Source organism: Macaca thibetana, chromosome 10 (assembly GCF_024542745.1).
Source record: "Macaca thibetana thibetana isolate TM-01 chromosome 10, ASM2454274v1, whole genome shotgun sequence".
Lineage (NCBI taxonomy): Eukaryota > Metazoa > Chordata > Mammalia > Primates > Cercopithecidae > Macaca > Macaca thibetana.
Window position 1 is genome coordinate 67310330 of NC_065587.1, and position 26520 is coordinate 67336849.

Genomic DNA, 26520 nt, shown 5'->3' on the forward strand with positions numbered 1-26520 from the left:
TCCTGAGTATCTGGGACTACGGGTGCGCACCAGTATGACCAGCTAACTTTTTCATGTTTTCTACAGACAGGGTCTCACTATGTTGTCCAGCTGGTCTCTAACTCCTGGCCTCTGGCAATCCTACTGCCTCAGCCTCCCAAAGTGCTGGGATTACAAGCATGAGACACAGTCCATGGCCCCCGATTCTTCTCACATGTTACCTCCTTTGAGAAAAGCTCCTCCACCCCCAGCCACCCTGTGGAAACAGCCTTTCCCTCACCTTCTCCCTTCTGGCTCCTTACTCTGCTTCTCTTCAGCCATCCTTCACCCTCCCATTCATCCAGGCTTCCATCTGTTCATTTGTTCATTCATTCACTCAACAAATACAGTGGCTCGCACCTGTAATCCCAGCACTTTGGGAAGCCGAAGAGGGAGGATCCCTTTCTTTCTTTTTCCTTTTTTTGAGATAGAGTCTGGCTCTGTCACCCCACACTGAAGTCCAGTGGTGTGATCTTGGCTCACTGCAAATTCTGCCTCCCAAGTTCAAATGATTCTCCTGCCTCAGCCTCCCGAGTAGCTGGGATTACAGGCGTGCGCCAATGTGCCTGGCTAATTTTTGTATTTTTAGTAGAGATGGGTTTCACCATGTTGACCAGGCTGGTCCTGCACTCCTGCCCTCAGGTTATCTGCCTGCCTTGGCCTCCCAAATTGCTGGGATTACAGGCGTGAGCCACCGTGCCCAGCCAGGGGAGGATCTCTTGAGCCCAGGAGTTCAAGACCCGTCTGAGCAACATAGTGAGACCCTGTCTCTACAAAAAAAAAAAGTAAAAATTAGCCAGACAAGGTGGCACATGCCAGTAGTTCCAGCTATTTGGGGGGCTGAGGCAGGAAAATTTCTTGAGCCCAGAAGTTTGAGGCTGCAGTGAGCTATGATCACACTATTGCATTCCAGCCTGAGTGCAGTTTATTTAAAACTTTTATATTTAAAATAAACTAATACTCAATGAGCTTGACTTAGTCCCAGATGCTGTGCTAGGTACAGGGGCCTATGGAAGAATGGGACAGACAGCCCTAGGCCCATGCCGGTTCGAGTCCCGGGGGACAGATGTTACTAATCATGCAAGCACATGCCTGCAGCTGTAAGAAGAACTATAAATACAAGTCCAGGCTGGCGGTCCAGGAGGGCTTCTTTGTGGAAGCAACTGCTGACTTGAGATCTGAAGGGGAGTAGGAGGTAGGTGGGTAAAGTGTGGGTGTGTTGGCTTTGAGGCTGGGGATGGGTGGCAGAGGAGTGTTCTAAGCCTTGGAGTGGGTGAGAGCGTGGTGCCTGTTGGGGACTGCAAGGAGACCACGTAATAGCAGAGCATGGAGGGATCAGAGATTGTGTGCAGGCAGTGGAAGACGAGGGCCAGAGGTAACTCAGTCCCAGTAAGGAGCTCCAGGATAGCCAGTGGGAGACTTGAGGCAGTGGGAAGTGGGGGCTAATTTACATCATAACTCCTCCTACTGCTCTCAGAGAATGACCTGAAGTAGGGTCTGGAAGGCAGTGGGGAGCCCTAGTGATGGGTGCTGTGGTGTCCAGGTTAGAGGGGGTAGGGCCTTAGTTGGGAGGTGGTAGGGGAGTTGGAGAGAGAGTTAGAGGTAAAATAGATGGGCCCTGGGAGTAGAGTGGATATGAGAACTAAGAGCAAGGGAGGAGTGGAGGGCTCCTTTGCCCACTAAATTGCCCCTTACCTAAGTGGAACCAGGCAGGGCTCATGCTGGGCACTAAGGAGTCTACCAGTTCAGGGGCCCTTCTCTCCATCCATCCATTCACCCATCCACCCATTCACCCATCCACCCATTCACCCATTCACCCTCCCATCCAGCCTCCCATCCATCCATTCACCCATCCATCCTTTCATCCAACAACCCTCTCATCCAGCCTCCCATCCATCCATCCATTCACCCACCCACCCTGCCAACCAGCCTCTTATCCAGCCAGCCAACCAGCTGGCCAGCCAGTCAGCCTCTCATCCATCCATCTATTTTCCATTCATCCAGCCATTCACCCATTAATCCATCTAGCCTCCCATCCATTCATCCGTCCATCCATCCATTCATCCATCCATTCATCCATCCATCATCCATCCATCCATTTATCCATCCATCAACCCATCCATCCATCTTCCCATTCATCCCTCCACCCATCCATCCACCCATTCATCCATCCATCCTCCCATCCATTCATCAATCAGCCTCCTGTCCATCCATCCATCCATTTATTTATTCATTCATTCATCCATCCATCCACTCACCTATCCATCCAGCCTCCCATCCATTCATCCAGTCAGCCAGCCTCCCATGCACCCTACTATCTATCCATCCAGCCAAATGGCCAGCCTGTCAGCCTCTCATCCATCCATGCATTTGTCCATTCATCCAGCCAGCCATTCATCCATCCAGCTTCCCATCCATTCATCTATCCACCCATTCATCCATCCAGACTCCCATCTGTTCATCCATCCATACATCCATCTATCCATCTATCCTCCCATCCAGCCACCTGTCCATCCATCATCCATCCATCTATCTATTCATCCATCCATCCACCCACCCTCTTGTCCATCCATTCATTCATCCATCCACCCATCTAGCCAGCCAGCCTGTCATTCATCCATCCAGCCAGCCAGCCTCCCATCCATCCATCCATCCATCCATCCATCCATCCATTCATCCAGCCTCCCATCCATCCACCTATCCATCTATCATCCATCCATCTATCCATTCATCCATCCATCTATCCATTCATCCACCCATCTGCCCACCCTCCTGTTCATCCATTCATTCATCCATCCACCCATCCATCCAGCCAGCCACTCATTCATCCATCCAGCCAGCCAGTCTCTCATCCATCCATCCATCCATCCATCCATCCATCCATCCATCCATCCACCCATCATCCCATCTATCCATCTATCCATCCATCCATCCATCCATCCATCCATCCATCCATCCATCCATCCATCTATCCATCCATCTATCCATGCATCTATCCATCCATTTATTTATTCATTCATCCATCCATTGATTCATCCACCCACCCATCCATTCATCTATCCATCCAGCCTCTCATCCATCTACCCATTCATTCATCTATCCATCCATCCTCCCATTCATCCATCCATCCATCTTTCTACTGTGCATTCCTCAGCATCTACTCTATCAGGCTGAGGGTTGAGACCCAGGGACCAGAAGGCCTAGGATTCAGCCAGCTAACACTGGGAATCTGGAAGTCCAGTTTCAGTCAGTGGATCTTAGCAAGGCTAGAAGGGGCCTTAGCTGTTGCAGAAGGCAGATGCCATTGTTCCAGGGACACTAAGGCCTGGGGAAGCTCAGGGGCCCATCTAAGATTACATGACTAGGCAGCAAGAGCGTCAGGCCTGGAACCAGAGAGGCCTCATGCCTCCCACTGCAGCCCTTTCTCCATGTGTCTTGGTAACTGTGCGTGGCACCTGTAGATCCCCAAGGAAGCCCTGCAGCTGGCAGAGGAGCGGCCTTCTTGTGCCCAGGCCCCTTCTTGCAAGCCTCCTTGTCCCACCCCCACCCTCACCCCAACAGCTGCAAGAGAGACCTGGCTGGGAAAATGCTTCTGTGTTGCCCAAAGGCCCTGGGATGCTGATTCATGGCTCACAGGAGCTGCCTGTTAAATATGTGGAGTTTGGCTATAGCCTGTGCCTGTCTCTTTAAGGAGACCTTGGGCCTCCTTGCTCAGCCAACATTCCCTGAGGAACTGGGAAGGCCTAGAGGCTCCCCTGGCATAGGCCCACTGACTTCAAGTTGTTAAGGCAGCCTGGGGTGGGGCCCACAGGTCCTTGGGTGGGGCAGGGAGGACCAGGGGCTCAGAGGAGTCCTCCCTTATCCAAGATCCTAGTCTTTGGAAGGGAGGGAAACTAAACCCCAGACCAGGCAGCTGGACCCCAAAGCCTGGGTTCGTGGCACTTGAGAGGTCCTGGGTTAGGATGACCAGCTGTCCAGCTTGCCTGAGACTGAGGGGTATAACTGTGATGGTCCCAGGCAAACTGGGATTCCATCAAGACCAAAGCCATCCCCATGCCTGGGCAGGCAGCCTTCTCTGCTGACTGAGCTCTGTGGGGTGCAGAATTCCTGGATTCCAGAGGCTTCCCCACCTGAGACATAGCTGTGTGACCTTGGGCAGGGCTCCTAATATCTCTGAGCTTTCATTTCTTCAGCTGTAACATGAGGGTGTGGCCACTGCCCTGCCCCTTTCAGGCCAATGGGAGAGTGCTGGGAGGTAATGGCTGCCAGAGTAACTTCATCCTTCATTTGAATCTCTGTGCCCTGGAACAGATGTCTTTTGAGCCTCTGGATAGCCCAATGTGGGGAAGAGGGTTCATTGATTCACTCAGCACAGGGCCTGGCACATAAGAGGTGCTTAGTGCATATTGAATTAATGCATGCATGGAAAGTTAAATGTGCATCTGTGCCTCCTCTGTGCACAGAGCTGGAGAAACAGAAGAATAAGACCATCTTGGCTCTCAAGGAGGTCATCTTTAGTGGGAGGGGGACAGAAAAGGAGTCAGTGTCCAGAGTGGCCTCGTTTGGAGCTTCTGAGCTGTACTACTTCCCAGCCAGGAGAACTTGGGAAGCTCTCTTTACTGCTGCATGCCTCAATAATCTCCCTGTGAAAACAGCATTAAAAATGGCACCCTCCCTGTAGGTTGTTAAAGAAGTAAGCCATGTGCATACAGCTCAGTGCCCGGCATGGTGTCAGTTATTATGACTGCAAAATTGTTATGTGAGGGAGGCAGATGGGAGGAGGGAAGTTGCCAGGAGAGGGGGCAGCAGCATAGGGAAGAGCCAGGAACCTGTGAGGGTGACCTTGGGGAGGGTGCCTGGCCTCTGTCTCACTGGTGGTTACAGGAGGAGTTGGAAGCCAGCATCTCTTGGGCCTCTGGGGTCTGCCAGCTTGTGAGTCTGCACTGAGCCTTCAGGAAGCTCAGCTCCCTACCATGGCGGGGCTGGAGGAGGTGGGGTGGAAAGGCTGGCACTCCCGGGTGCAAGCCCCTCGCCTGCCCACAGCTTGACTGGGCAAGGGTTGGATCCAAGCACAAATCATGCAGCTGGTTGCTGTGCCAAGCAATCTCCAGCCCTTTCACAGGACCACAGTCTAAATCCACAGCAGCTTAAGGTTCCCCACCCCCTGCTGAGCGAGGTCGGGGCAACCATTTCCTGTCCCAGAGCCACCTCTTCCCCAGGCCCTGTCCACACAGACCTCCTTCAGCTCTGCCAGGGAGGCCCTGTCATCCTCCATGAGCAGACGAGGAAGCTGAAGCATCCCTGAGAGCAGGCAGAGCCAAGAGGGCAGGACGTGGGCAGTCAGTCTCCGCCTGCTACCTCCTGGGCTCCGGGGCATTCACGGGCCAGGGACAGATGACAGGGCTTCTCCCCTGGGGGAGGACACAGTGGCACCAGGGCATTATCCGAGACCACCACCCATGCCAGCAGGCCTACAGCCCACAGGCTCCGGTGCCCAATGCTGCTGGTGTCTGCCCTGCTCCAGGATTCCTGGGGGACTCTGTAGCCAGGCTTACTCATGACGCAAAGGCCAAAGTGGCTCCAGCTGACTCCTCTGCTAGCTCAGGAGCTCAAGTCCAGGGCCAGGGGCTCCACAGTGAACCAGTGGGTAAAGGGTCCACAGCCTGCCACTGCACTGGGCGGGCAAGGGTCCCGAGCCACTTCCGGGCACCCGCTCACTCGCTCGGCGGCATTTGCCATAATTATCCAGCCATCCCCTTCAAGTATATGGCAACCATAGCAACAGACAGATGTTCTGTCCCAGCCACGGTCCACAGCAAGGCAGGAGCCAAGCACAAAATTTAACCCTTTCCAGCTCAAGCAGGCAAGGACGAGACTGGTCCATGGGCCCAGAGGCCCAGAGACCCCGGCCAGGCACCCAACCTTGCTGAACTCTGTTACATGGGACTACAGGAATCCTGAGCACCTGTTCACCTGTGATCCTTACTCTCCCTTGTTTGCCCCCTTCCACCTCTTCTACTTACATTTTCTTTCTTCCCAGGACCGAAAGAGGGGGATGAGGGATAGAGGTTGTATCTGAAAGGCTGGGGTGAGGCTGGTTGAGCTCTGAGTGCTAGTTATGGTGTAGGCTGAAGAGCACTGGATGCAGAGTTAAGTGAGCTGAGCCAGGCTCCTGCTGTGGTTCTGCCTCTGGTTTGCTGTGTAACCTTGGGCAAGTGACTTACCCTCTCTGAAGCTCAACTGCTGCTTTTGTACAATAAGGGGGGTAGACAAGTTCTCATTCCACAAATATTTATCAGTCATCTACTGAGTGTCAGGCCTTGTGCTAGGCCCTGAGGAGACTTCAGGGAACAGGATCCATGGGGTGCTTACACCCCAGTGAAGGGACAGGGCATTGACAATAGACAGGTCCACAACACATGGGGTGCCTGGTATTTTTGTTAAATGCCATGGAAGACCTTAAAGGGCCCTCAGATGGAGAGCGAGAGGGGGTGGGAGCAGGGCTGCTTGAGACAGGTGGTCGGGGGCCTCTGAGGAGGTGACCCTTGAGCTGGGGTGCAAGTTGGAGCAGGAGCCAGCACACAAGGATTAGGGGAAGAGTCCCTGGCAGAGGGACCAGCCAGGGCAAAAGGCCTGTGGAGGGAGGGAATGAGCATGGCCATCTGGGAGCAGCGGGAGTGACCCACAGGCAGTGAACCGGGGAGGGCAGGAGTAATTGCAGTCCCAGCCGCAGAGGGCAGGGCATAGCAGCCGCCTGCTCTAGACTCTGGGAAGGTTCTAGCAGGGGCAACCTGGCCCAACTTCCCCGTGGGCTCTAGGCCCCCAGCGGGTAATGGCCCAGGCTGTCAGCCCGACCCCAGCAAATCCGGCTTCCCCCAGATGCTGATGGCCCAGCTCTAGGCCATCTCTAAGTCTCTAGGGAGACCAGGGCTTCAGCTGTTCCCCAGCTGGCCCCACTCACTGGCTCACTCACTAGGCTTTGCCCCAGAGGCCACAGGGCTGAGCCTATACCTGGGGCTCCTGACGCAGCGGGGCCCCACCTGGGTTAGCTATTAATGAGTAGAGCATGGGTGAGCTCCAGGGTGCATAGAGAGGGCCCCTCAGGCCAGTAGACCCAGGTCTAGCCTGCCTCTGCCACTCCTTGTTTTGTGGCCTTGGACTTAGCACTTAGCTTCCCCGAGCCTCAGTTTACTCTCCTGGGAAAGGGCTTAGTAAAACTTCTCCCTAGCTCAGTCCCACCCACCCCGCTCTCCCCTGGTTCACTCAACTCTGGCCTCACTTACTGTTTTCGGAACACACAGAGCTCAGCCCTGTCTCACAGCCTTTGCTGTTTACTGCTTCCTCCACCTGGAATATTCTTCCTCCACACACGCTTAGTCCTTCACATCACTGGGTCTCAGCTCAGTGCCACCTCCTCAGAGAGACCACCCGGATCACCGCAGTCAGAATGGAGCCACCCCTCACACCATGTGTCTGAGCTGTACTTTATGTATTCATAGAATGTACAAATTTTATTTCTTTATTCAGCAATTATTTCCTCCGTGCCTGGCACTGTCCTCGGTGCTGGGGACAGGGCAAGGAACAGAATAGACAGCTCCTGTCTGCCCTTCCCAGAAGGCACATCCTTGTGGATGAGACACACAAAGAAAGCAGGGAGAGGGGTGAGGAGCTGGGGGGACTATGGCAATTTTAGACTTGGTGGCGAGGAGGCCACAGAGAGCTGGTGACATCTGAGCAGGGAGCTGAAGGAGAGAGGCAGAGTTTGGGGATCTATGGGAGGGGTCTGGGGAGGACGTATTTGCCTCCCTAGCTGGAAGCTGCCTCCAGGGGTGAGGGCACGGCGTGCCTTCTTGTTCCATTCTTGGTCCCCAGCACACAGTAGGTGCTTCATACCACAGTTGTCACTGCTGTCCCCATGGGCCCTTGGAGGATTATACATGGCCTGAAGTCCTTCTCGCATGGGGCCGGTACAAGTGGGCCCTGGAAAGCACAGTGCTGTGAGGAGAATCCGCCAGGCAGCGGGTGAGGGCAGCGCGGGGAACAGGCCGCCACCGGGGAGATGGGGGCAGACCTGCAGGGGAGGAAGAGACAGGGGAAGGGGCTGGGGCTGGGTCTCCAGGGGCCTCCACGCCACGCAGGGACTCTGGACATGATCCTGAGGGCCACCAGCAGCCACTGCAGGGCTCAGGGGAGGGGATGACATAATTAGGTTCAGTTTTTTAAAGGCCTTTCTGGCATCCATTATGGGAAATGGGGTGGGTCTGAATGGGGCCACGGGCTGGAGGGAGGCAGGGCCAGTGAGAGCTGTGGACAGCAGTGAAGGCAGGGAGGCCACAGGCCCCGCTGAGGGACTGGCAGGCATAGGTTGCATTGCTACAGCCGCGCCCAGGCCCCTTGAGCTCTCACCCTGCATGCCCTCACTGTGCCCCTCCTGGGCACTCCTTCACCAAGAGCGGCCTGGCTCTCGGCTGCAGGCCAGGCCCTATTCTAGGCCCGGGGGAGGCAGCGCGAACACAGGCCCAAAGCCCTGCCCTCCTGGGAGAACCCACTACAAACATGGTAAACAGATGAAATAGGTGGTGTGTGAGGAGAGCACAGAAGAGAGGAGGGAACAGGTCGGGAAGGGCCAGGCGGTGGTCAGGATGGTGGACAGGGCACGGGCTGGGCCTCCCCAGAAGGAGACTCCTACGCCAAGCCCCGAAAGAAGGTAGGACGTTTCTGCTGCTGCTGCTGCTGGGAAAAGAACTTTCCAGGAGGCAAACACCCCTGGCAGGAGCTACAGTGGGTTCAGCCTGGCGGGGGAGGGAAACTGGGCAGGAGAAGCCATGGTCGGGGATGTACAGTCTCAAAGAAGACGTCTATGAGGACTGGGCTTTTCCGAGTGACACAGGAGCCACTGCAGGGCCTGAACAGAGAGGGACGGACCTGACTCTCCTGGGACAGGGGCCCTCTGGCCGCCGGGTGGAGAGCTGACTGCAGGCGTGGCAGAGTGAAGATGCAGGTGAGATGGTGGAGGCTGGCCCAGGGGAGGCCGAGGGGATGGGAGCAGCTCTGGCAACTGAGATGTGTTTGGGGTCAGAGTCCGTGGAATTCACTGATGCAGTGATGTGGGATGTCAGGGAGAGACACAGAGTCAGAGACACAGAGTCAGAGACAGAGAGTCAGAGACACAGAGTCAGAGACACAGAGTCAGAGACAGAGACACAGAGTCAGAGACAGTCAGAGACAGAGACAGAGACAGAGGGAGACAGAGGGACACAGAGAGTCAGAGACAGAGAGTCAGAGACAGAGGGAGACAGAGACAGAGAGTCACAGAGAGTCAGAGACAGAGAGTCAGAGACAGAGAGTCAGAGACAGAGAGTCAGAGACAGAGAGACACAGAGAGTCAGAGACAGAGAGTCAGAGACAGAGGGAGACAGAGACAGAGAGTCACAGAGAGTCAGAGACAGAGAGTCAGAGACAGAGAGTCAGAGATAGAGAGTCAGAAACAGAGAGAGACAGAGAGTCAGAGATAGAGAGTCAGAAACAGAGAGAGACAGAGAGTCAGAGACAGTCAGAGACAGAGACAGAGGGAGACAGAGACAGAGGGAGACAGAGGGACACAGAGAGTCAGAGACAGAGACAGAGGGAGACAGAGACAGAGGGACACAGAGAGTTACGACAGAGAGAGACAGAGACAGAGAGACAATCAGAGGCAGAGGGAGACAGAGTCAGAGACAGAGAGTCAGAGACAGAGAGTCAGAGACAGAGTGTCAGAGACAGGGGGAGACAGAGAGTCAAAGACAGAGACAGTCAGAGACGGCGGGACACAGAGAGTCAGAGACAAAGACAATCAGAGACAGAGGGAGATAGAGAGTCAGAGGCAGAGACAGAGGGAGAGAGAGACAGAGAGTCAGAGAGAGACAGAGAGTCAGAGACAGAGACAGAGGGACACAGAGAGTCAGAGACAGAGACAGAGGGACACAGAGAGTCAGGGACAGAGAGTCAAAAACAGAGACAGAGAGTCAGAATCAGAGACAGAGGGAGATAGAGACAGACAGTCAGAGACAGGGTGTCAGAGACAGAGGGAGACAGAGATTCAGAGACAGAGAGACACAGAGAGTCAGAGACAGGGACACAGAGAGAGACAGAGACAGAGTCAGAGACAGAGTCAAAGACAGAAGGAGACAGAGACAGAGAGTCAGAGACAGAGAGAGACAGAGACAGTCAAAGACAGAGAGAGACAAAAGGAGACAGAGAGTCAAAGACAGACAGAGAGAGACAGAGACAGAGAGAGACAGAGACAGAGAGAGACAGAGACAGAGAGAGACAGAGACAGAGAGAGACAGAGACAGAGAGAGACAGAGACAGAGAGAGACAGAGACAGAGACAGAGAGAGACAGAGACAGAGAGAGACAGAGACAGAGAGACAGAGACAGAGAGAGACAGAGACAGAGAGAGACAGAGACAGAGAGAGACAGAGACAGAGAGAGACAGAGACAGAGAGAGACAGAGATAAGAGAGAGGCAGAGTCGGAGTGACAGAGTCAGAGGGAGAGAGACAAAGAAAGACAGAGGCAGAGAGAGAGAGACGCAGAGAGAGAAGGAATTAGAGACAGACAAGAGAGAGTTAGAGATGGACGGGGCAAGGGGTTGAGGATGACAGCCAGTGTCCTGGCCTGGGCCAGGGGAAGAATGCAGTCGCCATTCTCTGGGATGAGGAGGGTTGAGGGTGGAACCGATCCATGTGCAAATATCAGGAGATCCTGGAGAAGCCCAGAGGAGCTGTGCAGGAGGATGTGGATGTGTGGCTTTGGAGCTCAGGGGCGATGTCCAGGTTATTGATATCAGCGTGGAGAGTAGCAGACAATCGGTCTTTAAAGTCAGCCAGGGAGGAAGGCAGATGGAAAGGGACAGCTGCCCAGGGATTGAGTCCATGGTCCCCACCCTGAGAGGTGAGGGAGAAATGGGCGAAGAGGCAGAAAATGGACTGAGGAGGGGCAGCCAGGGAAGTGGCGGGAGGGTTCTGCTCACAACCAGGGGAGGACAGCGTTTGAAGGAGCAGCAGGTGTTAACTGCATCTGATGCTACTGACGGGTCGACTGGGAGGGCTGAGAGATGGCGTTGGGCAGGTTTAGCAACGAGGAGATTCTTCGTTTCCTCGGGAGGGGGAGGGGAGACCCTGTGGGGAGTGAATTGAAGGGAGAAGAGGGGAGAGAGACTCTGGAGACGGTGAGAATAGGTGCGTTTTCAGGGCGTTCCAGCAAAGGGCTGGAGAAAAACCGGACGGCCAGAGAAAAACGGGACAGCAGAGAAGGGAGGGGCGCTCAGAGAAAGGTTCTTTTAAAATTCAAGAAAACCCAGCACTTTGTATGGGGAGAGTTTCTGAAGTGAAGTCTTAGAGATGACAAGAGGGAGGGGTCACTGAATCCTTCCCATGGCCCTGGACAGTGAGCAATATTATCATCCGCGCTTTATAGACATGGAAACCTCAGCCCAGCGAGGTGGGTTCTCCTGCCCAAGGTCACACAGCCGGGCAATGGTGGTGAGTCCCTGCAACTCTTCCCAGGCCTGGGCTGTTATCCTGTTTGACAGATTAACTAGTTACTAGTCTGGTTCACAGAGCAGGTTAGTGGCCAAATTAGGAGGTCGATTTAACAGGCTGTGTGGGGAGAGGCTGTGGGAGGAGCCAGGAGTGACTCCTGGTGCTCAGCCAGCGGTGCCACTCCCCGGGCTGGGAACTGAGAGAGGAACAGGTCTTCAGAGCTGAGTTCAGTCACGGGTGTGCATGAGATTCCCCATCTGTGAGATGAGGCTGATGGCAGAGCTGACCTCACAGAGATCCTGTGAGACTCAAGCGAGCTGCGGTCAGTCCCAGCACACAGCAAATGCTGGGGATCTCGTGTTTGTTCTCATTTCTGAGTCTAGCTAGTTGGGTGCACAGTGGGACTTCCAGGCACCAGTGTACACAAGCAGCTGACTCCTGGGTGAGACTGGCAGGATGAAAAGGTTGATGGGAAGTTCAGGATGACATGGACCCTTCAGAGGTCCTTCCTGGAGGAGCCACACAGCTCTGAGTTTAGTCCTGGGTTTGGAGGCCCAGCCTTCAGGGGACCTTCAGGAGCCCTTAAGCAGGTCCAAGGGTGGGGCCTCCGGTGGATGAGAAAGGTCCTGGGAGAGCCTTCCCTTCTCAAAGCCTGATGTCTTCATCTGGAGAATGGGTGTTCTGAGTCTCACGTTGTGGACCTGTGGTGCCTGTGAAATGTGCTCACAAGTGTCCAGCGATTGCTCAGGGTAGATGGCCTGAATGAACCCTGGGGCTGAAAGTCGGGAGGGCTGGGCACCCTCCGTGCTGTGCCCTAATTTGCTGTGTGAACTTGGACACGTAGCCTAACCTCTCTGGGATTTAGCTGTGAAGCCTGGATGGTGTAAGGCCCCCCGCAGCGTGTGCACTTCATCGTGATTTAGAGCGTCCTGATTTTATTAGGTGGTAACACCTTCCCTGCCCGCCCTGCTACACCTGAGTTTTTCTGCTACAAAGTCCTGCTTCTTGCCAGGGCAGGAGAGGGCGGGAGAAAGTACAATGCAGGTCATCTGGGCCTAAGGGTCCCACTCTGAGGCAGCCCTGCCCCAGGCACACTCTGAGGTTCCTAGAGCGGTATCTCAGGTGATCCATTCATTGATCTGGGACCCAGAAGCTGTGGATCCCATTTCTCATCCATCTTACAGATGAGCAAACTGAGATTCAGAGGAAACATGGCTCACCTGCCTTCAGAGCCAACTCTTGCCACAACTCCAGGCCACCCCTGAGGAGCTGCCTGTCAGCAGGCAGGGATCACAGCCTCAACAGCATCCACAGGCCTCTGACCCTGGCTCCTTCACTAATTCATTCGGCCCATGGGCGGCACCTCCCATCCGCCAGGCTCTATCCTGAGTACTGGGGACACCAAGAAGACTCAGGCGGACTCCTGGCCTCCTCTAGTGGAAAAGACATATGTGAACAGAAACCAAAAGAAAGTGAGAGGGGACCGGATGAGGTGGCTCACGCCTGTAATCCTAGCATTTTGGAAGGCCAAGATGGGCAGATGGCTTGAGCCCAGGAGTTTGAGACCAGCCTGGGAAACATGGCAAAACTCCATTTTTACAAAAAATACAAAAAAAAAAAAAAATTTACCTGGGCATGGTGGCACACGCCTGTAGTCCCAGCTACTCAGGAGGCTGAGGTAGGAGGATCGCTTGAGCCCGGGAGGTCGGGGCTGCAGTAAGCTATGATTGCACCACTGCACTCCAGCCTCAGCAACAGGGTGAAACCCTGTCTCAAAAATAAATAAATAAATAAAATAGAAAGAAAGAAATTGAGAGGGGCTGGGGTCACTGGGGAGGGAGTGATTCGTTCTGATCTAAGGATCTGGGGGGGCTTCCTGGAGGAGGAGCATCCATGATGGCTCTGCAACACCAGGAGTGACTGTGACCATCCTGGGCTTCAGGGCACAGTTCACCTTCCCAGTCCCCAGTGAGGCAAGTCCTACCCTTAGTCCCACTGTACAGATGAGAAAACTGAAGATCAGAAAGCTGAAGTGATGTGTCCAGGATCTTGTGAGAGGGGCCTGAGCCCATTCCCAAGGTCCTGGCAGGGATCGGTCCCAAGACCCACCGTCCCCAGGCCAAGGAGGCAAGGAAAGACCCCCGCTCCAACAGCCTCAACCCAGGAGGCCCAGACCTTCCTCCAGCCTGGCGTCCCCGATGCCCAGTTTCACTTCCTGAAACACAGGCCTATTTTGGATCCTGCTGACTTCCTTTCTCACCCGTGGCCGTTCAGGCTCCGAGGACTGGGCAACCGTAGGATGGATCTGGTGCCCCTGGGCCTTTCCCAACCCGCTCTTACACCACCCTGGAGTGGGTGGAACTGCCAGGGCTGCCACCCTCTTCTCCCGGCCTGGCCCACCATGGCCTCTCAGGGAGGGTACCAACCGCAGGGGGCCTGGCAGGGCCCCTGCCACATGCCAGCTCAGAGGTCCTGCTCCCAGCCCATGCCAGCCTGAGCCGGACAGAGCAGGAGTCTTGGGCTGGGGTTCAAACCCCAGCCCCACAGCGTCTTGGCCTTGTGACCTCGTGCAAATTGTTTTCCTCCATGAACCTCAGTTTCGTTCTCTGTGACAGGAGATTAGGGTGACCTCCCACCTAGAATTGTTAGGAAAACCACTCAGGTTCAGCACGTCATTACCAAGCATCTACCATGCTCCAGGCCTGTTTTGGGCATGGGCCACTCGAAGAACCTTGTCCTCAGGAAGCTGAAATCCTAATGGGGGAGACAGCTGGGAATAAACACTATGAATAAGTTCATTAAATGGTACGTTAGAAAGTGACGCATTTTGGAGAAAATGGAGAGGAGAATGGCATGTGTGTGTGACGGGAGGAGATGTGGGGCCATGTTAGACGGGGTGGGGAGGCCTCCTGGGAAGGTGGCGTCTGACAACAGGAAGGAGAAGATGGAGCCAGCCCCACAGACATCTGAGGAAGGGGGCCCAGGCCGGGGGCCCGGCATGTGCAGACGCCCGGAGGCAGGAATGCCAAGAAGTTGTGAGTGTGCAGCAGCAAGGGGTTGGACGAGAGCCTTGGGGACACATGGCCAGAATGGGTGGGGCGGCCAGAGCATGAGGCCCTCGAGGGCCAGACTCAGGACTTTCTTCTGAGTGAGGTGGGGAGCCACAGGGGCTTTGGAGTAGGGGAGGGGTGCAACCTGACTCTTGTTTCAGCTGTTGCCCTCTGACTGCGTTATGAAGGGTGGGCGGTAGGGCCAGGTTGGAGGTCAGGTGCAGGGAGAGGTGCTGGGGGTTTCAGCAATGGGGCAGTGAGACGTGGTCGGATTCTGGTTATATTTTGAAGGTGGAGCCAAAGGGATTTGCTGATGGATCAGATGTAAGGGGTGAGAGAAAAGGGCCAGGGGCAGAGATGACTCCAGGGCTTTTGGCCTGACCCTCCCAAGTCTCCTGACTCCCATTCCACGCTCCTGCAGTCCAGTCAGTCCCCAGTAGCCAGAGGGGTCTCTTGAGAACCCAAGCCAGATGGTGTCTAGACCTTTCCAATCCAGTGGCTCCCCATGGCTGTGGTCTGGAGTCGACACTCCTTGCTTGGCCTGGCCCCAGCCCACCTTCCCAGCCGCTCTTAAGCCCACTGGCCTCAGCTCATACTGTGTGCCAGCCTCAGGGCCTTTCCATGTGCTACGCTGGGTTCCAGTCTGTTCCTCACCCACTTGGTGGCCCTGGAGATGACACATCTTTTGGGGCACCCTCAGTTTCTCTGTGTGTAAAAGGATAAGTTTAGACCTCTTGAGCCCTAAAGAGAGTCCTTAGGTTTGCACACTTTGGGAATTACAATCCATGGAGAAGCTGCCCTTCTCTGCCCTTCTCTTGCCTGGTGAGACCTTGGGCAAGGTGCTTCATGTTCCCCGCTCTCTGCAGTCTTATCCACTTTCTGGGGTCTCTCTCAGGTACTTATGGCTGGAAAAGGAGAGATGTGTTCCTGAGATCATGTTTCTGGACGAGGGTAAAGATTCAGACAGGCTGGGGGCGGTGGCTCATGCTTGTAATCCCAGCTACTCGGGAGGCTGAGGCGGGTGGATCACCTGACGTCAGGAGTTCAACACCAGCCTGGCCAACACGGTGAAACCCCACCTCTACTAAATACAAAAAAATTAGCTGGACGTTGTGGCACATACCTGTAATCCCAGCTACTTGGGAGGCTGAAACAGGAGAATCGCTTGAACCTGGGAGGCAGAGGTTTCAGTGAGCTGAGATTGCACTCCAGCTTGGGCAATAAGAGTGAAACTCCATCTCAAAACAAAAACAAAAACAAAAGATTCAGACAGACCTGGGTGGGCTGGGGAAGTTCCCTGCCCTGCCCTGAGCCTCAGTTTCCTCACTTGTAGCATGGGGCTCATGATCACTGAGCAGTCTGGTGACCACAAAGTAGGATGCCTGGTCCACTCAGTCATTCAACAAGCCTCCACTGAGTCCTGTCAGTGGGCAGGGCCTGGGCTGGGTGCTGTATACAGTGGGGATGAAAGATTCAGCCTTGCTGTCACGGAGCTGGCCCCTACAGGCACCAGGCAAATGATGTGATTGACTAACAGGGCACATCTCAGGCCTGGTTTCCTCGGGAGACAGGGCTGTACCTGCACTTCCCACCAATGCCTTCTGCCCAAGCTCTCCCCCGCCTGTCAGCCCCAGCCCAGGACCTCTCTCCAGGACTCCACTTTCCAGGGCTGACTCAACTCTGTCCTCACCCTTTGGTTCCTGGGCTCTTCAGAGCAAGTGACCCCAAGAGCAGGCTCTGGGCATGAGACCTGTTTCTGCAAGTCAGAGCCTGTGGGACTTACACAAGGCACTGGCCTTAGCCTTGGTTTTCACACTTGTGAAGTGGGAGAATAATAGAACCTGCTTTTTTTTTTTTTTTTTTTTTTTTTTGACGGAGTCTCGTTCTGTCACCCCGGCTAGAGTGCACTGGCGTGATTTTGGCTCACTGTAACCTCCGCCTCCTGGGTTCAAGCAATTCTCCTATCTCAGCCTCCCAAGTAGCTGGGATTACAAGTGCCCGCCACCATGTCCAACTAATTTTTGTAGTTTTAGTGGAGAAGGGGTTTCTCTACATTGGCCAAACTGTTCTTAACTCCTGACCTCAAGTGATCTGCCCACCTCGACCTCCCAAAGTGCTGGAATTACAGGTGTGAGCCACCATGCCCGGCCTTGAGCCTGTTTTTTTATAGGGCACTTATGAGGATTTAGTGGGTTGTGGAGTAGCAGTGGGCTCAAGGAACAGTCGCTGTGATCTTTGAAGCCTTTCTCTGACTTTTTCTCCAGTAGCCCTGAGGGCACGAAGCTGGGAGCTGATACTTCTTACTCCAGAGCCTTGGTACAGAGAGAGGACTTAGTCACTCCCCTTGTTCCTGGCCAGGTGAGCTCTAGAGTTCATATTTATTAGAAACTGTCTCAGACCTTCCCTGCTCTGGGTGCTTTGTTCTATTGACGAGTTAACTCAGAATTCCCCCAGTTCACAGATGAGGGAACTGAGGCACAGAGAGGTTAAAAGCACCCGAGCAAGGTCACACAGCTGGCGAGTGGCAGAGCCAGGGTTCTAACCCAGGCCGCCTGCCACCATCCTGCTACCCAAACTCTTAGAGCACTTCTGCCAACATTATCCACTCCCACGGGTTGCCTTGTGGTGTGATCCATCATCTGAAGCCTCAGGGTCATCCAGGGTCAAGGCCAGGAATCCTCTGCCTCAGCCTAGCAGGAGAAAGGTATCAGAGTTCAAAAACTACAGATTCCCAGCCAAGCGTGGTGGTTCCTGCCTGTGATCGCAGATACTCAGGAGACCAAAGCGGGAGGATCGCTTGAGCTCAGGAGTTCAAGACCAGCCTGGGCAACATAGCAAGACCCTGTCTCTACAAAAAAATTTAAAAAATTAGCCAGGCATGGTGGTGCATGCCTATAGTCCCAGCTACTTGGGAGGCTGAGGCGAGAGGATAGCTTGAACCTGGAAGTTGGAGGTTGCAGTGAACTGTGATCACACCACCCTGGGCAACAGAGCAAGAAACTATCCATTTATTTTATTTTATTTTATTTATTATTATTATTATTATTTTTGAGACAGAGTCTTGCTCTGTCGCCCAGGCTGGAATGCAGTGGTGCAATCTCGGCTCACTGCAAGCTCTGCCTCCCAGGTTGACTCCATTCTCCTGCCTCAGCCTCCCCAGTAGCTGGTACTACAGGCACCCGCCACCGGGCCCAGCTAATTTTTTAATATTTTTAGTAGAGATGGGGTTTCACCGTGTTAGCCAGGATGGTCTCGATCTCCTGATCCACCTGCCTCGGACTCCCAAAGTGTCAGGATTACAGGCGTGAGCCACCCGTCTAGCCGAAACCATCAATTTAAAGAGAAAAAAGAATGACAGATTTCTATTGTCCCCACCTTGCTGTTGACTGGCTGAGAACACCCTAGGCTGATCCTTGCCCTCTGTGTCTCTTCCTGCCTTTGTCAGATGGAGAGAAGAAAACCCTTCCAGCTTCGTCACCCCTGGGTCCTCCCTCAGCCCTGTCCTGTGCCTGCCATGTGAGCCTTCCTCCAGCCAGCATCCCTCTGGGGCTGTTTTCCTTGTCTGGCAAATGGAGCTGACACTACCTGCCCTTGTAAAGCCCTAGGCTGGCTGGGAGAGCACCCAAGAGAGTGCAGACGTGGGTGTGCACTGCAAACAGCATGCCCCTCTCGGGGCTCCCCTTGTCTCCCAGCCCACCTACTGAAGGCAGGGCCTCTCACCACCTCAGCTCCCAGGGAAGGGTGGAGCCCCTCAGGTCCTCAGCGGCCTCCCCTCTCCCTCCCCACCAGGTCTGCTCTGCATGGGTGCCTGGAGGGAGGAGCTTCTGTGAGCAGAGACAGCCCTGTACTGGCCCCAAAGAATGGGGAGGTCGTCTGCCCATCTTCAACAGCTGAGCATCTCCTGTGTGCCAGGCCCTGTGCTGGGTGTCAGGGACACCGCAGGGACCAAGACAGATCCAGTCTCTGACCTCAGAATTCACAGCTAGGGGTGCGGTGGACAGTTCTCAACCCAGGAACGACATAAATGTGAGATGCAGGGGTGGTTAAGTATTACAAAGGAGGGACATAGGATTCTGTGAGAGTGCGTCCTGGAGGAGGGTTCTGGGGAGGTGTTCGGGAGGTGATGATGGAGCTGAGTGCTGTTAAGGATGAGTTGGAGTTAATGAGGTGAATTTGGCCGGGCGCAGTGGCTCATGCCTGTGATCCCAGCACTTTGGGAGTTGAAGCGGGCCGATCACTTGAGCTCAGGAGTTCGTGACCAGACTGGCCAACAAGTGAAACCCCGTCTCTACTAAAAATACAAAAATTAGCCAGGCGAGGTGGTGGGCGCCTGTAGTCCCAGCTATCCGGGAGGCTGAGGCAGGAGAATCAGTTGAACCCGGGAGGCGGAGGTTGCAGTGAGTCAAGATTACACCACTGCACTCCAGCCTGGGTGACAGAGCAAGACTCCATCTCAAAAAAAAAAAAAAAAAAAAGTGAATTTGTAGTGAGCGAGAGAAGGGCTTGTGCAAAGGTCCTGGGGTGGGAAGGAGCTGGAAATTTCCAGGAAGCAAAGGAAAGTCAGTGTGTCTGAACTGCCCAGTGACGGCCAGGGAGGCGAGCACGGGTCAGACCTCACTGGACTGCTTGTGGATTTCACAGAACCAAGAGAGAAGAATCTCAAAACCATCCAAACTCCTCATGGCACAGATGGGGAAACCGAGGCCCAGTTGGGTAAGGGACATGGCCAAAGTCAGAGAAAGTCAGGGACGGACCCAGGGCTAGGACCCAGGCTTCCTAACTTCTGCCCAGGTCATTTTTTGCATCTGAGGAGTGGCCTGAGAAGAGGCGGAGAAAACCAACCCGACTTAGCGCCCGCAGTGCGGTCGGAGTGCTGCGTGCATCTGCACATGCACACGCTTCACCTCTGGGCCCCTGGGCCTGAGACAAAGGCCTTGCCCTAGGAATCCCTTCTAAAGAGAGAGGAAAGGGAACCTGCAGAGGTGGTCTGATGCAGCCTCCTGCCACTGTCTCAAGGCCTCACCCCACTGTCGCCTTTGAAATGCTCTGTGGCCAATAGGAATTATAATCCCCATTTCGTGGATGAGCAAACCGAGGGAGGGAGAAAATGAGGCAGTGACCCCAAGTCCCACGGGATCTGTCAGTCAAAGCTGTCTTGACTCCTAGCTTAGTGCTCTTTCCTAGGTCAAGCACAGCCCAGGTTTTAGCCATCTGGCAGGGCAGAAGTCCCTCCTGCTGTCTAACTGAAATCTCTCTTGCTTTCATATCTTGGCTTCTTGTTTGGCTTGCTGAAGATATGGAGAAGCTCTGTGTTCCACCTCATGGTCCCTGACTATCCATCTTGAAGGGGACTGAGCTGGGGGTAGGAGACTCAGGGACTTCCCCTACTACACCACCACAAATCTGAACCCAGGGTGTGAGTTTGCTGGGGTGGGGTGGGGAGGGTGGCAGGCCATTTGCCAGTGAGCCTTTCCTCTGAGGGAAGGTTCTGGGAAACCTCTATAAGAATTCCCCAGGGGAGAAGCCCTTCTGGATCACCCCAAGGACACACTCTCCCTGGGATGCAGCTGCCCAGGGGCTGAGCTCACGGCCAGTGGCTGGCAGAACTCAAGGCCTCAGATCCACCCCCATGGCTACAGGCAGCCTTGCGTCTCCTGCCTGTACGACTTGCTTGTCAGAAACCACTCAACAAAATCCAATTTATAGAGCCAATATGAAAATGGGGGGAAAGTTCCTCTAAACAAAAACCACCTTTTTTTCAAGTCAGGGAGGAGGAAGGCCCAACATCTGGGCTTCCAGAGGAGCAGGCCCCATGTAGGAGTTCAGCCCAGCCTGAACCTAGTATTTAATTGGCATCTTTCTCCGGAGAGAACCACAGCTCTCTAAAGACAAGGCTCAGTGTGTCTGGTATTTCCTGAGAAATCTAAGGTTATAGAGATGCTGGTGGCAATTTATTGGGGGTCTACTATGTGCTGGGCACTGTGCTAAGTGCTTTTTTTTTTTTTTTTGAAATGGAGTCTCGCTCTGTTGCCTAGGCGCTGGAGTAAAGTGGATCTTGGCTCACTGCACCCTGCGCCTCCTGGGTTCAAGCGATTCTCCTGCCTCAGCCTCCCAAGTAGCTGGGATTACAGGTGCCCACCTCCATGCCTGGCTAATTTTTGTATTTTTAGTAGAGATGGGGTTTCACCACGTTGGCCAGGCTGGTCTCGAACTCCTGGCCTCAAGTGATCTTCCCACATAAGCCTCCCAAAGTGCTGGGATTACAGACGTTAGCCGCCTTCCCCGGCCTATGCTAAGTGCTTTTATGTGGACCACTTCACTTACACCCTGACAACAACCCCATAAAGGAGGTGCTGTTATTGTCAACACCTTACAGATGAGGACATTGAAACTCAGAGGGGCTAAGTCATTCAGTCAAGGTCACACAGCTGGTGAGAGCGGGCACAAGACTCAAATGCAGGCAGTCTGGCTCCAGAGCCCTCACTCTTAACGTTTTGGGCCTGAAGCAGTGGGATGTAGAGAGGAGGGCACTAGGGGACAGAAGGCTGGACTGAGGGCCTAGATCTGCTGTCGCGTGCCTGGATGAGTCTGTCCCTTTCTGGGCCTCAGTTTCCCCATTCCTAAAATGGACCAGATGACCTCAAACTGTTGCCTAGGCCAGCTTTGGCATTCTCTCCCTTTCAGGGAGGGTTGAAGTGCTATGATTAGCACATGAAAGGCTCTGAGAAGTCCTGCAGTAAAGAAACCCCAGTGAGTGGTTAACTGGAAAAGGTGACCAGCAAAAATCGTTACCTAATGGTTTGCAAGGATTTCGGGAATATGAACCTGGCTCTTTGTCAGGGAAGAAGGTATCCAGGTGGAAGAGAATAGCCACATCAGGTAGTCACTGCATGAAGGAGACCAGCCGGGGAGCCTGAGGTGCCAGGAGAGAAGAGACACCTTATCCTGCCCAGCGGTCAAGGGAAGCATGGCAGACGGAGTGACAATCAGATGGGATCTTGAAGGATGAGTAGGAGTTTTTCAGGAAGAGAATTGGTGGGGAAGGGCAGTCCCAGGGATTGAGGGGAACAGCATATACAGATGATCCCCAACTTAACGAGGGACCAACCCACAATTTTTCAACTTCACGACGGTGCCAAAGTGATATGCATTCAGTATACTCCTTGACTACAAAGGGGTTACATCCAGGTAAACCCACTGTTAGAATAAGTTGGAAATGCGGTAAGTTAAAAGCGTATTTTTGCTGAGTGCTGTGGCTCACGCTTGTAATCCCGGCACTTTGGGAAGCCAAGGTGGGTGGATCGCTTGGGCCCAGAAACTTGAGACCAGCCTGGGCCATATGGCAAAACCCTATCTCTACAAAAAGTACAAAAATTAGCCAGGCATGATGGCACACACCTGTGGTCCCAGCTACTTGGGAGGCTGAGGAAGGAGGATCGCTTGAGCCCAGGAGGTGGAGGCTATAGTGAGCCGTGATCTCACCACTGCACTTCAGCCTGGGCAACAGAGTGAGACTCTATCTCAGAAAACAAAACAAAACAAACAAACAAACAAACTCAGACTTTTGACTTACTTACAATGATATATATTTTTTGAGACAGAGTCTTGCTCTGTTGCCCAGGCTGGAGTGCAGTGGTGCGATCTCGGCTCACTGCAAGCTCTGCCTCCCGGGTTCACACCATTCTCGTGCCTGAGCCTCCTGAGTAGCTGGGACTACAGGTGCTCACCACCATGCCCAGCTAATTTTTTGTACTTTTTTATTAGAGACGGAGTTTCACCATGTTAGCCAGGATGGTCTTGATCTCCTGACCTCGTGATCCGCCCGCCTCGGCCTCCCAAAGTGCTGGGATTACAGGTGTGAGCCACCACGCCCGGCCTACAATGATATTTTCAACATACAATGTGTTTATCAGGACTTAACCACATTGTAAGTCGGGGAGCATCTGAACATAGTCTGAACATAGTCTTGCTGTTCAGGGGAATGGAAGGTTCAGTGTGGCTGGTACAGGGAGAAGTAGAGGCTGGAATAAGATGGTGAAAGGCCTTGAATGCCACACCAAGGAGTCTGAACTTTATTCTGGTGTACCAGAGGGGAAAACCTAGAGGCCAGGAGTGCAGAGAGGAGGCTGGTACAGCCATGTGGGCCAGACCAGAGGGGGTCTGACTGCACTGAACAAACGGTACACCCGTCAGGGCTCATGGGGTTGCAGGAAATCCAGCACTGAGAGACCTAAGTGGAGATGGAAAGGGCCTTTAGGTGTGGTTGAATCCAGGGCCTCAAAGGGTGTTGTCAGAAATCTTTCTTTTTGAGATGGAGTCTTGCTCTGTCACCCAGCCTGGAGTACAATGGCATGATCTCGGCTCACTGCAACCACTGCCTCCCAAGTTCAAGTGATTCTCCTGCCTCAGCCTCCTGGGTGGCTGGGATTACAGGCAGGCACCACCATGCCTGGCTAATTTTTGTATTTTGGGTAGAGACGGGGTTTCGCCATGTTGGCCAGGCTGGTCTCGAACTCCTGACTTCAAGTGATCCGCCTGCCTCAGCCTCCCAAAGTGCTGGGATTACAGGCGTGAGCCACCGCGCCCGGCTGGTGTTCTCAGAAATCTGGTCACAATCACGGTGGTTGGGGCACGGGATGCTTTCAGTGGCCTAGTCGTTCAATGCTTTCAGTGGTCAGGTCAGTCCGGCTCCAGCAACATGTTCTGAACATGAAGGAGGCGGTTTCTCAAAGGGATTTCAGGATGCTGTTACCAGGAGAAGAAAGTTGCTATGCAGGTAAAAGCAGCAGCCCATCTTGGTGGATGGCGAGTGCTGCGGACTTGAGAGGAGGACGGGCACTTTTCCAGCCCAGGCTCCCGGCAGTTCTGAGGCTGAGGCATGTAACTGAGGGCTGGTGTGGTCAGGGCAGGCTTCACGGAGGAAATGGCCTGGAAGGAAGACCTGAGCAATTAGGTAGGGTCTGGGTAGACAGAGTGAGCATTGCAGGAGAAGGGGCCAAGAGAACAGAGCGGCAGAGGTGAGAATGAGCTGTAAGTGTTTGGCTGCCCGTGACATGCCAGGTCCAGAGGGCTGGTGGAGGGAGGGGAGGCTGAAGCTAGATGTTAGAGGTTCTCGAAGGCCAAGCACCCTCTGGCCTAACTAGCAGGCCTCTTACAATATATAGGTCAGGGGGAAACAGTGGCTTTATTGCTCAGCAGCCTCCCATGGCTACCCATGTCCCACCAGGGAGGCCCAAGGCTTAGCCAAGCATTCAAAGCCCCAGCCTGCCCACTGCCTGCTTCTAGGGCCCTGGTGCTCTCCCAGGTGGGTGTGCCCACCGCAGTCCAAACAGATCGCTCCCTTTTCCCTCCAAACCTCCACTCAGCTGCTTCTCTGGCCTAAAACACACTCTCCCTTTGGTATCTCCATCCACCCGCTGGAGGCTGGTTAAAGGTTTCAGCCTTAAGGAAGCCTCCCATGGAAAGGGCCTACTCTCAGTTTTCAACTCCCAGAGCTCTTACATTTTATTTTGATTTATTTATTTATTTTGAGATGGGATCTTACTCTGTCACCCAGGCTGAAATGCGGTGGCCACTGAAAGCACCCCACGCCCCCCGGACCACTATGATTGTGACCAGATTTCTGACAACCACAGCTCACTGCAGCCTCCAACTTCTGGGCTCGAGCAATCTTCCTGCCTCAGCCTCCTGAGTAGCTGGAACTCCAGGCACACACCACCACACCCCACGAATTTTTAAAATTTTCTGTAGACACGGGATCTCACTATGTTGCCCAGGCTGGTCTCAATCTCCTGGCCTAAAGCAATCCTCCTACCTGGAGCCCCCCAAAGCACTGAGATTATAGGTGTGAGCCACCGGGTCTAGCCAAGAGCTTTTTTTTTAGTGTGTGTGGTTTTTTTTTTTTTTTTTTTTTTTTTTTTGAGACAGGGTCTCATTCTGTCGCCTAGACTGGAGTGCATTGGCATGATCTCAGCTCACTGCAACCTCCGCTTCCCAGGCTCAAGCGATTCTCCTGCCTCAGCCTCCCGAGTAACTGGGATTACAGGCATGTGCCACCACACTCGGCTAATTTTTGTATTTTTAGTAGAGATGGGGTTTCACCATGTTGGCCAGCCTGGTCTTAACTCCTGACCTCAAATGATCCTCCCATCTCGGCCTCCCAAAGTGTTGGGATTACAGGTGTGAGCCACTGCGCCTGGCCCGTTTGTTGTTGTTGTTGTTGTTTATGCCCGTTGGCCCAGCCAGCCTGAGTGGGGCGGGATGGCAGTAATGTGCCCCGGCTTTAGAGCCAGGCAAATCTGGGTGCAAACCCTCCTCCTGCCCCTACTAGCTGTGCAACCTCAGCACGTTTAAGCCCTGTATGAGGCCTACATGTGGTTATAGGTACGAAGTTCTTGGTGCATAGCAGGCCCTCATGCAGCTCTCACCATTTTGGTTGTTTGAATTATGTCCACTTTAACCCTCTGTGAGCTCAGGCCAGGCAGGAACCACATTTGTTTTTTTTCTGCCTGCACTGCCTGGCACACAGAAGGGGACGGACTTGTAAGGGCTGACCTATCAATTTTCCTGGGCTGGGCAGACCCAGGCTCCCCTCCCCTCCCTGCCTGGGTGAGGTTGGGGTAGGCCCAAGGGCCCTACACCTGCTCCCTGAGACTGACCCAGCAGGCTGCTGGGTGCCAGCATCCAGCATCAATAAATTACTGGCGAGTTCAGGTGACGGGACAGATCCAGTGTCAGCTTCCTTTGTGTCCTGCAGGGAAACTCAGGCCCTGGGATCCCCCTCCACACACCTCCCCCAACAAGGGCTCCATCAAAATGAGAGTTGTCCACCTACTGTGTGCCAGGCCTCACCTAGGCACTTTGCACTGTATTTCATCAACACTTTGCAAAGATTCTGCAAAGCAGGCACTAACTCCATTTTACAGAAGAGGAAACTGAGGCATAAGGAAGGGAAGTGACTTGCCAAAGACAAAATGAATATAAGCAAAAAGGCCCCTGCTTCTCCAATTCAGCAGAAATCTTCCTGGATCTCATTGCAGTGTATAGTCAAAACACACACACACACACACACTCAGGGATTTTCATTCATTCATTTGTTCAGTTAACACATATGGGACACCTACTACGTGCCAAGCACTGTTCTGGATGTTGGACATACTGCAGTGAACAGAACAGAGCCCTGCCCTCTAGGAATGTACATTCCAGTAGGTGAGATGAACAGAGACAGGAAACAAATACATATGTATTATAAAGGAAGGTGGCACTGAGTCTATGAGGATGAACCAAGTAAGGAAAGGGAATGGAGGGCCACTGGGGGACTTTTAAGAAAGGCAGTCAAGGAAGGCTCCTCAGGGGAGGTGACATTTGAATGAAATCCCTCGACAAGTTAGTTACCTTATCTCTTTATGCTTTAGTTTCTGGAAAAAAGGGGATGCTGGACTCGAGGGGGTCTCAAACTCTGTGAGGTGCACAGAATTTTTTTCCCACTCATTCGTAATTCCACAGGCAGCGTGGCATGGGCCTCTGCAGGACTGGAGACACTTTTCTCCTCCCCTCCACTTCGTCCAGTGCTCCATCCTCTGGTCCAAAGGATCCTTAGGGCACTTAGGGTGGGGCTTCTTGAAGGTGCTCATCTGGGCTCCCCGCTCCCCTGCCGTGTGTTCTCATAGTAACTTTTTTTTTTTGAGACAGAGTCTCACTCTGTCGCTCAGGCTGGAGTGAAGTGGTATGATCTCGGATCACTACAACCTCCGCCCCCCAGGTTCAAGCAATTCTCCTGCCTCAGCCTCCTGAGTAGCGGGGATTACAGGTGCCTACCACCACACCCGGCTAATTTTTTTATTTTTAGTAGAGAGGGGGTTTCGTCATGTAAGCCAGGCTGGTCTCGAACTCCTGACCTCAGGTGATCCACCCACCTTGGCCTCTCAAA

The 26520-nt window shown here is 53.8% G+C and overlaps 1 protein-coding gene across 1 annotated transcript in view; it reads left to right on the forward strand.

Annotated features, from left to right (window-relative positions):
* The first annotated feature begins 6280 nt into the window (after positions 1–6280).
* DUSP15 (dual specificity phosphatase 15) overlaps positions 6281–26520 on the forward strand; it is a 746139-nt gene continuing 725899 nt past the window's right edge. Inside the window, exon 1 of the mRNA XM_050807354.1 lies at positions 6281–6284. The gene's annotated coding sequence lies outside the window, so the exon portion shown is untranslated. The remainder of the gene's footprint in view (positions 6285–26520) is intronic.